We start from the raw sequence: 12,046 nt of genomic DNA, 5'->3' as shown, positions 1-12,046 counted from the left end.
TCATTTTATGCTTCTTTGCACTGCTTAAAAGCAGTGGTGGGGTGGGGGGTGACACTCCTCTGCCATAGTGGAGGAGCTGCCCCTGACAATCTCTGCAATTGCCTTCTATTGAGGTCTATATACAATTCAGAATACCAATTTTAAATGCTCTAGAAAGAGCTGGAGGTTGGAACCTGACACTAACTGCCCATGTAAATTAACTCTATACCCTTCAGTCCTTGTTAATTCTTCTAAAAGTACTTTTATCTAAACCTGTCATTTAAACCTATTTAGGCCCTGATTGCGAGTAGGTAGTTAGTTCGGACCCCTGTTTGCACACAGAATGGAATTATGAGTTGGGCTGCGTTAAATATCCCAACTACCATTTAATTTTGACATATTAAACCTGTTAACATTTCACAGGGGAACTTTATTGGTATTTACCATACCATGTGGATTTTGCTGCGTTAAACGCAAAACCTGCATGTTATTTCCTTCAAACTGATGATAGATGTTATTTATTGCACACAATACATAACCTACCCTGTGTTATTGTTATTTATCTTGTGCGATAAATAACACCCAAACTCATAATCAGCGCCTTTAGTTTAACACCGAGTGTGATACTGCCCATCCCTCAGATTACTGGCGTCTCAAGTGATCATTTGCTTAGGACGTTCTAAAAGGCGGACGTTATGTGCTTTAATTTTTATTGACTTTTTCAACAAGTCCTTTGACTTATCATATGACAGTGAAACTTTTTCTGTAATTTAATATACTGTAAGCACTGAAGTGGTGTTGTCCTACTGAGGAAATAACAGAATAGTCAGTTTCTGTATTAAATGATTATACTGACCTCATGGCCACTGGGTGTGACAGTATTGGGTATGATTCCTTGAAATTCATACTTTTTGCTCTTCTTGAAAACATCTATAAATCTGTGAAATTATAGAACACACAAAAATGATAATAGGCATATTATTAGAATAATATTTATGGTGAACACTGTGTGGCTCTGGTGTTGGGCAAAGTAATGCAGAGCTCCTAGTCTCTAAGAAGGCCACTTGCAATCAGAGCAGGGAAACAAATGTATGTTTAATACACCCACCTAACACTGAGGTCCTATAAATATTACTACAAATTTTCATGTGATAACTTTAATTGCGGAGCTTTACAGACCAAACACAGGGGAACATCCCACAGAGCACAGATGTGGTGCATTAGCAAGGAGGTGTGTATAAAGCTTGTTCCATTACTGTGAATAAACACAACACTTCTGTTTACTTAGCTGTCTGTTCATTGCATACACTGTAGAAGCAACTGCTAAAGAACAAGTACCTACATTTAGTAAGAGCAACCTTTACATAATGTATATGCATACGTCTAAAGATAAAAGAGAAGGTCCCAAAGTCATCTAGGTAAATAGAATATTCACCCAGCTTCTGTCAGTCAGTTTTCTCCTTCCCCCACACCCAGGATTTCCCATGTCACTAATCTAGGCAATCACTGTTACCATAGTCTCCCTGCAGGATCTCATTGATGATGCTCAATGATCTATTATTGAAAACAATGGTCAGATGGTTAACCTCTTCTAGTTCAATGACATGGACCTTTTCCTTTTGTTGTTTGGTCTAGCGCTTGCACAGGCTCATACTCCGTGTGTGCATTGTATCATCCACATCAGCGTATGTAATATTTATACGCTCTCCCGGTGGGAAGTCCTCACCATATGCATAAGTCTCTGGTGTTGGGATCCCAGTGCCGTAGATGCAAAAGACTTCAACACCAGAAGGCGGTAGGCCTTCGAGTATGTTTTTGGGTCCTCCCACATGTACCAGCAATCTTCAAAATCAATATCTTGGAAAAAAACACTTGTAGTCGGCATAAGTGTAGTTGTAGGAAGGCATAGACACAAACACATGGGTCTCTGGCCAGGCTAGGTTGCTTGGAATCATCCAGGGGTTGATTGTGGGCATGCCCTGATCTTCCCAAATCTTGATGTTGGAGACCATTGGGATCCCTTGGATATCTCCTAAAAGACAAAAGTTCCTATTATTTGAAACAGTCTTCTTTAGGTGCTAAAACGTGATTATTTTTTGATTGTCAATCTTGAGGTTTTCAGGAACATGCCATGCCAGATTTTAAGAATGCCTTCTATGTAATTAATTTCTCTTTAAATGACTTTTGAGATTAGGTTCATGTGGATATTTTTAATAATTAGAGTGGACGTGGAGAACATGAACCGATATTGGTGACCCATAATCTAACACAGTGTATTTCAAAAGGGTGTTAAACATAGCCTTTCAAAACATAGATATGTGATGTTCTTGATCATTAACTAAGTTAGAGCAAGGAATGATCTCCCATAAAGTTAATGTGCCAATTTGATAGTAAGGGAATAAAAGGTTTTAAGGCAGGCCCGAGGCTCAACCCTGGGAGACTAAGGTGCTAAGCAGTAGACCTTTTTCAGAGAAAATGTTAGCAAAATATTTAAGCAGCAGCAAAACATTAAAGTCAAGAAGGTAGAAAACTAAAATGATAAACTTAAGTTAAGTGGGATCCAGAGGTATGCATTTTTAGTTTAAACATTAAAGAGGGCCCATAAGAAACAATTGGGATTGCAAATGTCAATGTTAATCGGTGAGGTTTGTGTGACTGGAATTTAGGCACTTTTTTGTGATGAAGCACAGGTCAGGTAAAGCATAATGGTTGAGCTTGGGTGTGGGTGGCAAGGGGTTGGTACATGAGGCGGTGTATGCTGAATTTGTTTTTTTTTTTGCACCCTCCCGTTTAGTGCCAAATGATCAAGTGGGACCCACTTTAAATTTATATCTGCTTGGTCATTTCACTGAAAGAATCACTTGGCTGCCTTTTCTTACTGCTTTCCTGTAGGTTCATATTTACGGCCTGATTCAGAGGTTGGAAGGTGGCTCGTCATCCGTCAAGGGGGTGGAGGTCATTAAGTTGTACTACCATTCACCATATTTAGAAATCTTCACCATCCCTGTAGACATTTCTGTTTTGCAGAGGCTCCTTTGAAGGCACTAACAGTGTTCAAAGCAGGAATTAATTTTTAAAAATTTTAATATGAATGATCCAGATTTCATGGGAATCTTCTCCCAGACTTTGGAGGTGGAGTAGAGCAATTTAGACTCCATCCTAATGAGTCACAGAAATGCCCTTATGCACTTATATGTACCACTATATTCACTATGTGTCATAACTTTATGAACGCGTGAACATTTAAATGCAATAATGAAGTATATAAACTATGCAAACTAGAGTTTTTACAAATGTGTTCCCTAATGTTGAGTTTAACATGAAGACATGCATTCAGTATTCACGGTAGTATTTATACTTTGTCCCATTGCATATGTTCTGATAGTTAGCTTTGAAAGAGTATTCATGTATGCTTTTACTGACGTATTGCATTTGTTCTCGAGTTATATGTGTACAAGTATAACAATGTTTTTGAAGTGAACGGTTAAATGGTTAGTTAATGTTAGCCTGATTAAAGGCCTTAATTTTGAGATTATTTTCCTCTGCCAGTTTGTTTTTGTCCTTTGCAGGTGCGTTCTCAAGGTTTTATTAGCTAGAGTAATGGAGTCTTTTTGTCTGTACTAGTTTTTGATAGTAAGGGTAGAGAAGAGAATTCTTGGAAAGAAATGTCAAGACCCAATGAGCAGATGAAGCCTCCTAGTCATCGTGTATCAGGAAATGGAGAATGTTCAAGGTTGCAGTAACTGTCCAAGTTCTGTGGAATGGGAATGTCTAGTATTGTTACAAATACACAGCCCAAGAAGAGAATTGAGTGGGTCTGGGTGATGTGGGAAGAGATATGATTGTTGTTGGAGCATTACTGATTTTAATTAGTGCTCACACTGTTAAGGAAGATTATCTTAGACTTTGAGGGGTACAGACCTGCCTGCTTCCTTTATTCTACCATGTGTGGAGCTTCATACTTATTTCAATTCTGGAAGACTTCTACTGGAGCCTTTATTGTGCTTAAAAGAACTAAAAAAAGGAGAAACCCTATTCTTCAAGATAGGGATGGGGTAATTAAACCAAGAAAGTAAAACAAGACTGTAGCCAAAAGTTTGGATCATATGTTGCTCTGTAGTCATATACTATATCAATGGGGTTAAACTGTATGGGTAAATTAAAAAATGCAATAATTATAAGATATCACTTTGACATATAGTGATTACGGAAAGATCCCTATGACATATAAATGTAGTAGACATTAATGCAAAAATACAAGGTTTTTCTTAAAAATGTACAACTCAGTTTTTCTTTATCATTATATTTAAAATAAACATACATTTAAAAACATATTAAAAAACAAACCATTGTTACAACACACTTGTGTTGATCATAGGAACAAAAAAAACTACACAAAAGCCTATGCGGCGTTTCTGTGAGATTAGGATCAACCACCTTCCTCAGGACAGAGTTTTCTAAAAATTAAAATATTTATCTGACAGAGACTACTAGCCACAGATTCCTTAACATAGAACTATCCCCAGGCGTGAGACTGGATCCGGAATTTCTTTTGCCAAAGCATCTCTGCCTGCTGGGGGTGGTATCACGTGACTCCGCCCTGATGTCATACGTCAGCAAGGTCACATAAGCCCCACCCTGGCATGCTGACGCCAGTTTCCTTCTTTTCCAGGAGCAACGCGGTTCCGAATTGTGTTTCCTTGCCTGTTTTAACGCTTTTGCCTTGAGGAACTGTGCACATGCCTTCGGGTTTCAAGACGTGTACTTTGTGTACACTTCAGATGTCGGTGACGGATGCTCACCCTATTTGTATGTGGTCTTTTGGCGAGCACCATGATTCGATGGACTGCGACGTTTGTCAGCATCTGGAGCCGAAGTCCCAGCTGGAGCGCCGGATGAAATTGCTTTCGGCCCGCTTGTCCAGATCGGTCTCGTCACCATGTCCGTCCCCTGCCTAAGGGGGGTCTAGAAACAGCTGATTCCTGCTGCAACATCGTCTTTCACCGAGCCCCCATGGGTGTCACACGCACACCAGTAAGTCTTACAGATTGTCACCCAGGCCTGGTCCTCAGTCTGCAAAGTGAGCGGGTTCCTCTCAGGACGTGCACCCTCGCCCGTCGCCACCCTATCCATCATTTCCTGGGGTTGGGGTGACTAGGGCCCAAATGGAGGCCTATGCTACGGCTCTACAGGCTTCTTTGACCCCCTCTCCTCTTCCTGAGACGTCCGCAGATCCCTTGCCATGTGCGGGGCCTTCCGCGGAGTCGCCTGCGGATTTGACCCCGGCGCCGATGGATTCGGCTTCAGGTTTTGTGGGTGTGGTGTTGTCAAGGTGTGGTCCTACCGGAGTCCCCTTTTCAACCCACGGTCTCCCTGCCTCGCCGCAAATCCCTGCTGGGGTCCCTGTGGTGTCGCAGGAGGTCTCCGGGATTCACGGTTCATCCTGGAGTCCCCCTCGGTCCTCTGGGCAGGTGGCTGCCTTACCGGAGTCCGAGCCAGCACTGACTGCTTTCCTCCCCAGCCCTGGTGGCGCACGGGACCCGGGGCACCTCTACGGGTCCCTCCCGGTCTTCCACGCAGGCAGCTGCCTTGTCGGAGGTCGAATCAGCACCTTTTTGGCACTGTCCATTAGCCGCTCCTGCTCCGACCTGCCCCATTCTCCTGGGGCACAAGTGGTGGTGGAGGTTGACTTGGCGCCCCTGAGGGCCACTTTGGTGCCGGTCGAAGATGCACAAGTGCCTATGGCGGACTCGACGGCAACGTTCCGGCGTCAGGTTGTCGACTTGTCTCTGGAGGTTGGTCATCTCCTTGTCTCTTCTTCACCGGAGACTGGACACTGCATCATTGCCTTTTCCCCAGCATCTTCCAGGGAGGGCTCAACGCGGTCTCGGCGGCCACAGCCCCCTGACCCTCTCTTCCGCAGCTCGCTGTTGGTTGCCCCGCAGGCTTCTCCACCTTCTCTGGAGGCCCCTCAGGCCCCCCACTTGTCCTTGTATCTTCCATCCTGCAGGGGCTGACCGTTTCTTCCTCCAGCTGGACTCAGGGATGGGCGGCTTAGTTTACAGCCATTGCCGAAGGAGGAATTGCTTCCTCCCCCGCGACGCCCTACGAAGGCGAGTGTAGCCTTTGTCCAGGCCATTTCAGCGGCCGCTGGCATTTTGCAAATGGGCAACCCGGTCACCCCATTTCCTACGGATCATTTGTTGGAAGTTCTCCACCAGGGCTCTGGTGGAAGGGAGCTGCTTCTTCCATTTGAAGCTTCGCTCCACAATTCTCTTCTCGGGGCCTGGGGGCATCCTGCCACGGGTGATCCGGTGCCTCAGCCAGTCCTTAACTGCCACCGTCCTGCTCAAAATGACCCAGTCTGCCTTTCTTTCCACCCTTCTACCCAGGGCCCTCTTCTACAGACTGCTTTTCCTTCCTTGCCTTCGTGTTGTTCCCTCCATCACAGGAGGCCCGGTGGTTGGATTCCTGGGGGCGTAACATCTTCTCTTCCATTAGAGCAGCTTTGTGAGTGCTCAACTCACTTGAGCCTTGGATGTTTCTGATTCTTTCGGCCGCGCTATGGCAAGTTCTGTGGCTCTCCGCCGCCATGCTTGGTTGCGGGATGGTGTTTTTCCGGAGAATGTTAGGGAGCGTCTGCTTTTCCTGCCTTTTGATAGGGTTCTTTTGTTTAACACCCACATGGACTCCTCCATTCAACAGCTCCTTGCATGGCTCCATCCTCCGCCCCTCCGTAAGCTTTAGATTGTTGGGCCTCTGGTGCTTTATGGGAGGCATTTATCCCATCTCATTCTTTGGGCCTAGTGTTTCGGTTGGCCCGTCTGCGTGTTCTGTGTGGCTTGAAATGCCTTCAGGGGCCTTAAGTTGGTCTCTCTGTGTTCTGTTGGCTGCTGGTACACCCATTTGGCTTTTGTGGTGTGGTGTGCTTCTTGGTTGTGGGTCATTCCTGCCCTGTCCCCGGCCTCTGGGCTGCTGCTTGTTCACCCTTCCCCTCCGCTGTGTGTGTATGTTTTCCTGCGGCGGGCTCTGCCTCCGCTTCCACCCCTTCTCCTTGGAGTTTGGGGTGGTTCTTTTCTTCCTAGGTACTCCTCTGGCACTGTCTGTCCCTACAGGGTTTTCTAACGACTGTCCCTTGTACCTTGGGTAGGCTTGCGTTATCCTGGCCCTCCCTTCGCCATGTTCTTGATTACTTCTGCTGGGTGGAGACTGGGCCGCCCTTCCTGCCGCCGTGACACATCCCTTTGTGGGGCCCTGTGTGTCTTCCAAGCAGGGAGGTGCTCTCGCACGCCCTCCTCCCCTTTGGGTATGGCTAGGGTATCTATTCTATGTTAAGGAATCTGCGGCTAGTAGTCTCTATCAGATGTACAAGTTACTTACCTTCGGTAACAATGTATCTGGTAGAGACTATTCTAGCCGCAGATTCCTTCACGACCCGCCCTTCCTCCCTGTTCTGCGAGGACTCTCAGCTTGGTTTTCTACACTAGCCTCCCTCCGGGTGGCCTGTCTTCTGCCGGTGTCCTTTTTCGTTTCCTCCCTGTGGGATGCTTCTTTCTGTTTACTTGTTCCACCTCTTCCTTGCTGGTACTTGGAAGGTTGGTTCATGTATACTTCTCCATCCCTGCACCCTGGGGTTTCCAGTGTGGGGGCCTACTCTTACTCTTTCTGACTCCTCTGCAGTCCTCTGAGTTGGGGTCTCTAGGCTATACCTCAGCCTTTAGCTCCTCCCAGGGGATACAACCCTCCTCAATGGTTTTAACTGTCTGGACTTGTTGCCCTTCACTATTGTGGATTGGGGTTGCAGATTTTCTGTTGTCTGCTATGTCGTTTTTCTGCCTCCAGGGAGGATGTTGCCTTAGCTTGCAAGGTTGCTTCTCAGAGTGGTGCTCTGCTCTTTCCCTGCTATGGCTTTCAGTGCCACAGGGCCTGGCACTTAACCAACTGGTGCTGTTCCTCAGTTTTGCTTCCTTTTTCTGTTATACGGCTTTTTCGCACACTGTTCCCATACTCTCACAGATTTGTTTGTGATGGCTCTGCGTTGTGGTGTGGAAAAGTTCTCCGAAGCAAACTGACGTCAGCGCGCCGGAGTGGGGCTTATGTGACCTCGCTGATGTCACGCCTGCAGACAACGTCAGGGCGGAGGCACGTGGTACCGCCTCCGGTGTGCAGAGATGCTGTGGCAAAACATTTCCAGATCCAGTTTCATGCCCGTGATAATTCTATGTGAAGGAATCTGCAGCTAAAATCGTCTCCACCAGATACATCGTTACTGAAGGTAAGTAACTTGTACAACAATACAACAATATGTTAGTTTATGCATCACAAATCAGTTTCAAATAGTTTTTACAAAATTTCAAAGCATTAGTCTCTATCTACAACCAGACATGGGACAGAGAACGCACTATACATTAATACATGTCCCCAATACAGATGAATAAAAACAATGAGTTCAAGACATCACATGATCCTTCCTTATCATGACCTACCTAATAAAATGTATCAATGAATCCCCTGTATGATTCAGATAGGAAACATTCTTCTAGTTGATTTTGTGATTAAAATTAGAAATATCCTGCAGCACACATACAAAGTAGGAAAAGGTTTTAAACTTGTCCTGTCTTTGTATTTTACACAGGAAGGGTACCCTTCCTGTACAAAACCTATGGTAGACTCAGGTACGCATCCAAGCACAATGACGCTAAGGTGTGTGCCTGGCGCACAGCAGTTGAAATCAGCACCAACATCAGGGAGAAGTGAGGGGAGTGCCATATCTCTGTGAATATGGCGTTATCCTGCTCTCTCCCTCTCTCCCTTTCACACAGCACAGCCTCTTTGGGTAATGCTCTGCGTCTTGACACCTCTCAGAATCTGGGCCAAAGAGTATGTGCAACCCTTTTTAACAGGACAACAGGAGTGTTTTTTTCCCCCTGGAATCTTTAATGTTGATATTTAGCAGCAGAGTTCAAATGTAGACAAATACTAATCGCCTGAACTAAATTTAGAAATAATTCATTGAGTTTTTGGCATACTTAAAAAAGTCCACTCTTAATATCAGTTGTAGCAGGTTCCTTATTTTACTCTGCACTGTAAAAAAGTGTAAATGTTTTTTTAATTATCAAAATGTTGGGACTGTACTACGACATCAGCACTGTGTTCAATGCAAATACATCCCGGCCATATTTCTAGATATGTGTCAGTATGATTATGTTAATAAATAAGATATATGCCGCAAGACACAATCGTCATGCCAATGGGTCTAGATAACAATCATCGCTCTCCTCAAAGAGAGGCATCTGCCGGTAAGTCCGAGTCCCTGTCGATATTCTTGGTGGCTGGGGAACCTGTACTCGAGGAGGCGAAGTCCCCCCCTTTTATCGACTTGGTCTTTGCTACTGCTGTCGTCGTCACCTGGGGTACCTGTTCCTGAACCATTTCCTCCTCCTGCTGCTCCTGATTTGCAGGATTATAAGGACACTCGCGTTTCCAGTGTTCAACCTGATGACACTGGTGGCATTCGTTAGTCTTTTTCAACGTCCCTACATCTACCCTTGGCTTAGAGTCGTCCCCTTTTCCCTTTTTCTGACCCTTCTGTTTCCTTCCTAAAGTACCTCCCTTGTCAGCAGATTGCATCTGAACCAGCATCAGCTTGTCCTTGAGCTTTTTGTGTTTCGAGTCGATTTCATCACTACGGTATCTAGCATACCTCAAAATCTCATCCAGCGGTTTGTTCTGCCAACAAATCAAATGTTGCTGGATCATAAGACAAATATCAGGCCTCAACCCTAGAACGAACTTTGAAACAAATTGTCCCATGTCCCTAGGGTCCATCACATCTAACCCACTGTACTGCTTAAAGACCTGTATTAGTCGTTAGTAATACTCATGCACTGTCTCTTTAGGCTCCTGAACCGTCCGATCTTAACCCAGTCGATATCCTGTGGTGGCACCTTAGATTTCAACCACGTAATCACTTGTTCATATTTTTTCATTATAAGAGGTGACAGTCCATTTGTGGCAGCATCCCTATCTGGTTACACAGTGGGCCATTCAACAGCAACCTTGCATGCTACCCACAAGTCTCCTGGAACCACAATGTCAAACAAAGTGTTCAGATCAATCCACAGCACCTTTGAGATTTAACAAACCTCTCTACCTGCTTGTGCCATTCAACTGGGCTCTCTCACAGCTTTGGGAAATCATTTGTAAAGGCAGCCAAATCTTCCCGACTCCATGGCACATGTGTATATCCTCCATTAGTTGCCTCCCGTAAAGGGTATGTTTCAATTCCTGCCATTCCTCCTCCCAGAGGGGGCGTCTCAGTCATAATCCTTCTAACACTCTTTTTCTTTGACCACCTTTCTTCCCATTTGTCAAGTCAGCTCCAAGCTCGTATCCCTATAATCAGTTCCCGAATGTGAGTCTTTAGTCCGATTACCCTCTTCTCTTCTAGGTCTTGATCAGTATATTGCAATCTGTGATTACCCTGCAGCATTTTGTCCTAGACAAATCCACATCATATTTATTTGCTAATTCAGTCAGTTTCTCATGGGCCGACCTAGCTTTCCGAGTCACATCCTTCGCTACAAACAACAACTCATCTGGTTCATAAAGCTCAATCCTCTCTAAATGCAGGTTTCCTTCAACAATCTCATCCACTTCTGCATTTAGTCGCATCACATCAATTGTTTTTGCTTTTTTTGCTGCACTCAAAGTACCTCGGCTAGATGCACTACTCCTTTCTTCACAAGCACTGTCCTGTTCTCTTCACCTGTTCACTTCAGATACTCCTCTGAAAGGCGTCCTGTTCTCGAAGTTCCCCTTGTCCCAATCCTCCCTTGGCCTGTCACTTTGGGTCCCTTCAACTCTCTCCCATGTTCTCAAATCTGGCCTCAACTCCCCGAAAGATTTTCGTCTCTGGCCCCTTAAGTCCATCGCTCCTCTCGATGAGTCTGCTGTCGCTCATAGTGGGGTACTCCATTCTGCAGGCCTTGGCATTTGGCTCAATCCATCCACCACCACACTATTCCTTCCACTGCTTGTGCTCCCTTCCATACCATCCGTGATGGACCTCCACTTTGCTTCTGCTCTGGATTATATACTGACACTATCAGGCCAATGGTAACCAGTACTGTAAGAGCATCCGGCAACCTCTGATAACTGACACTTTCTACATTCTGTCCTTCTCCTGTCGAGAGCTTTCCCACTACTTCAGCTCTAGGAGGAACTTGCGGTACCCTAACTTCCTCTACCGGGGCTGACTTCTCCTCCCCTGACTCTGTGTTGTATGGGGGTGGTCTCTCAGATAATAGCCTTTCTATCAAGCTATCATCCGTATCACTGTTGTCTTCCTCTGCATTCCTTCTCTGCACATCCCCTGTTTTAACCAACAGTGGAAACAACCTGTCTCCATCAGTTGTCTGTACTCTCCATCTCTTTTCCAATGCATTCCACCTCGCGTCCTGGACTGCCCTAACTGATCTCTTCGCTCTTTCCTGTCGCCTGTCCCTGTTTCTTATGTGCGCTGCCCTGATCCATGCATTCAATGCCTCAAATTGTGTCGGTCTAGGTAGAGGTCGCAAAGAAGCCATAATCGATTTCAACTGATAGAACACTTCCAATCTGAAAGTGTCTAGGTAGAGGTCGCAAAGAAGCCATAATCGATTTCACCTGATAGATCACTTCCAATCTGAAAGTTCTGTATCTAGGGAATGTCAACTCTTCATTTCCATCTGTCATCTTAGCCCAATTCTCGAGCCACAATATAGTGTGCAACCCACCATTTGTAGCCACGTAATGAGCCGGAGTATACTTGGGCGGGGTCTCTTCTCCCTCCCGGGGTTCTAGACTCTTTTTTTTCTGAACAATTCTCGCAAAACTGTAAAACATTTCATGATGAAAATCAGCGTCTCTTCTCCCGCAGCGCTATTTTACTTCCTGGTGACAATCCACCAATCCCAGCGCGGCTTCACACCAACCACCCTATCCCAGTGCGGCAACTTCTGACATCACTCACCTTCTCTTCGCAGCAGTTACCCCTCCTTTACAGTTTGTCTCTCACTCACACACA

General features: G+C 45.4%; 1 pseudogene; it reads right to left on the bottom strand.

Annotated features, from left to right (window-relative positions):
- Nucleotides 1-1,469: 1,469 nt before the first annotated feature.
- LOC147732433 (phosphatidylcholine-sterol acyltransferase-like) overlaps nt 1,470-12,046 on the bottom strand; it is an 87,966-nt pseudogene continuing 77,389 nt past the window's right edge.

Source organism: Lissotriton vulgaris, chromosome 2_1 (assembly GCF_964263255.1).
Source record: "Lissotriton vulgaris chromosome 2_1, aLisVul1.2, whole genome shotgun sequence".
Taxonomy (NCBI): Eukaryota; Metazoa; Chordata; class Amphibia; order Caudata; family Salamandridae; genus Lissotriton; species Lissotriton vulgaris.
Note: the sequence above shows the minus strand (reverse complement) of the source record. Positions and strands in the feature narration are given on the sequence as shown.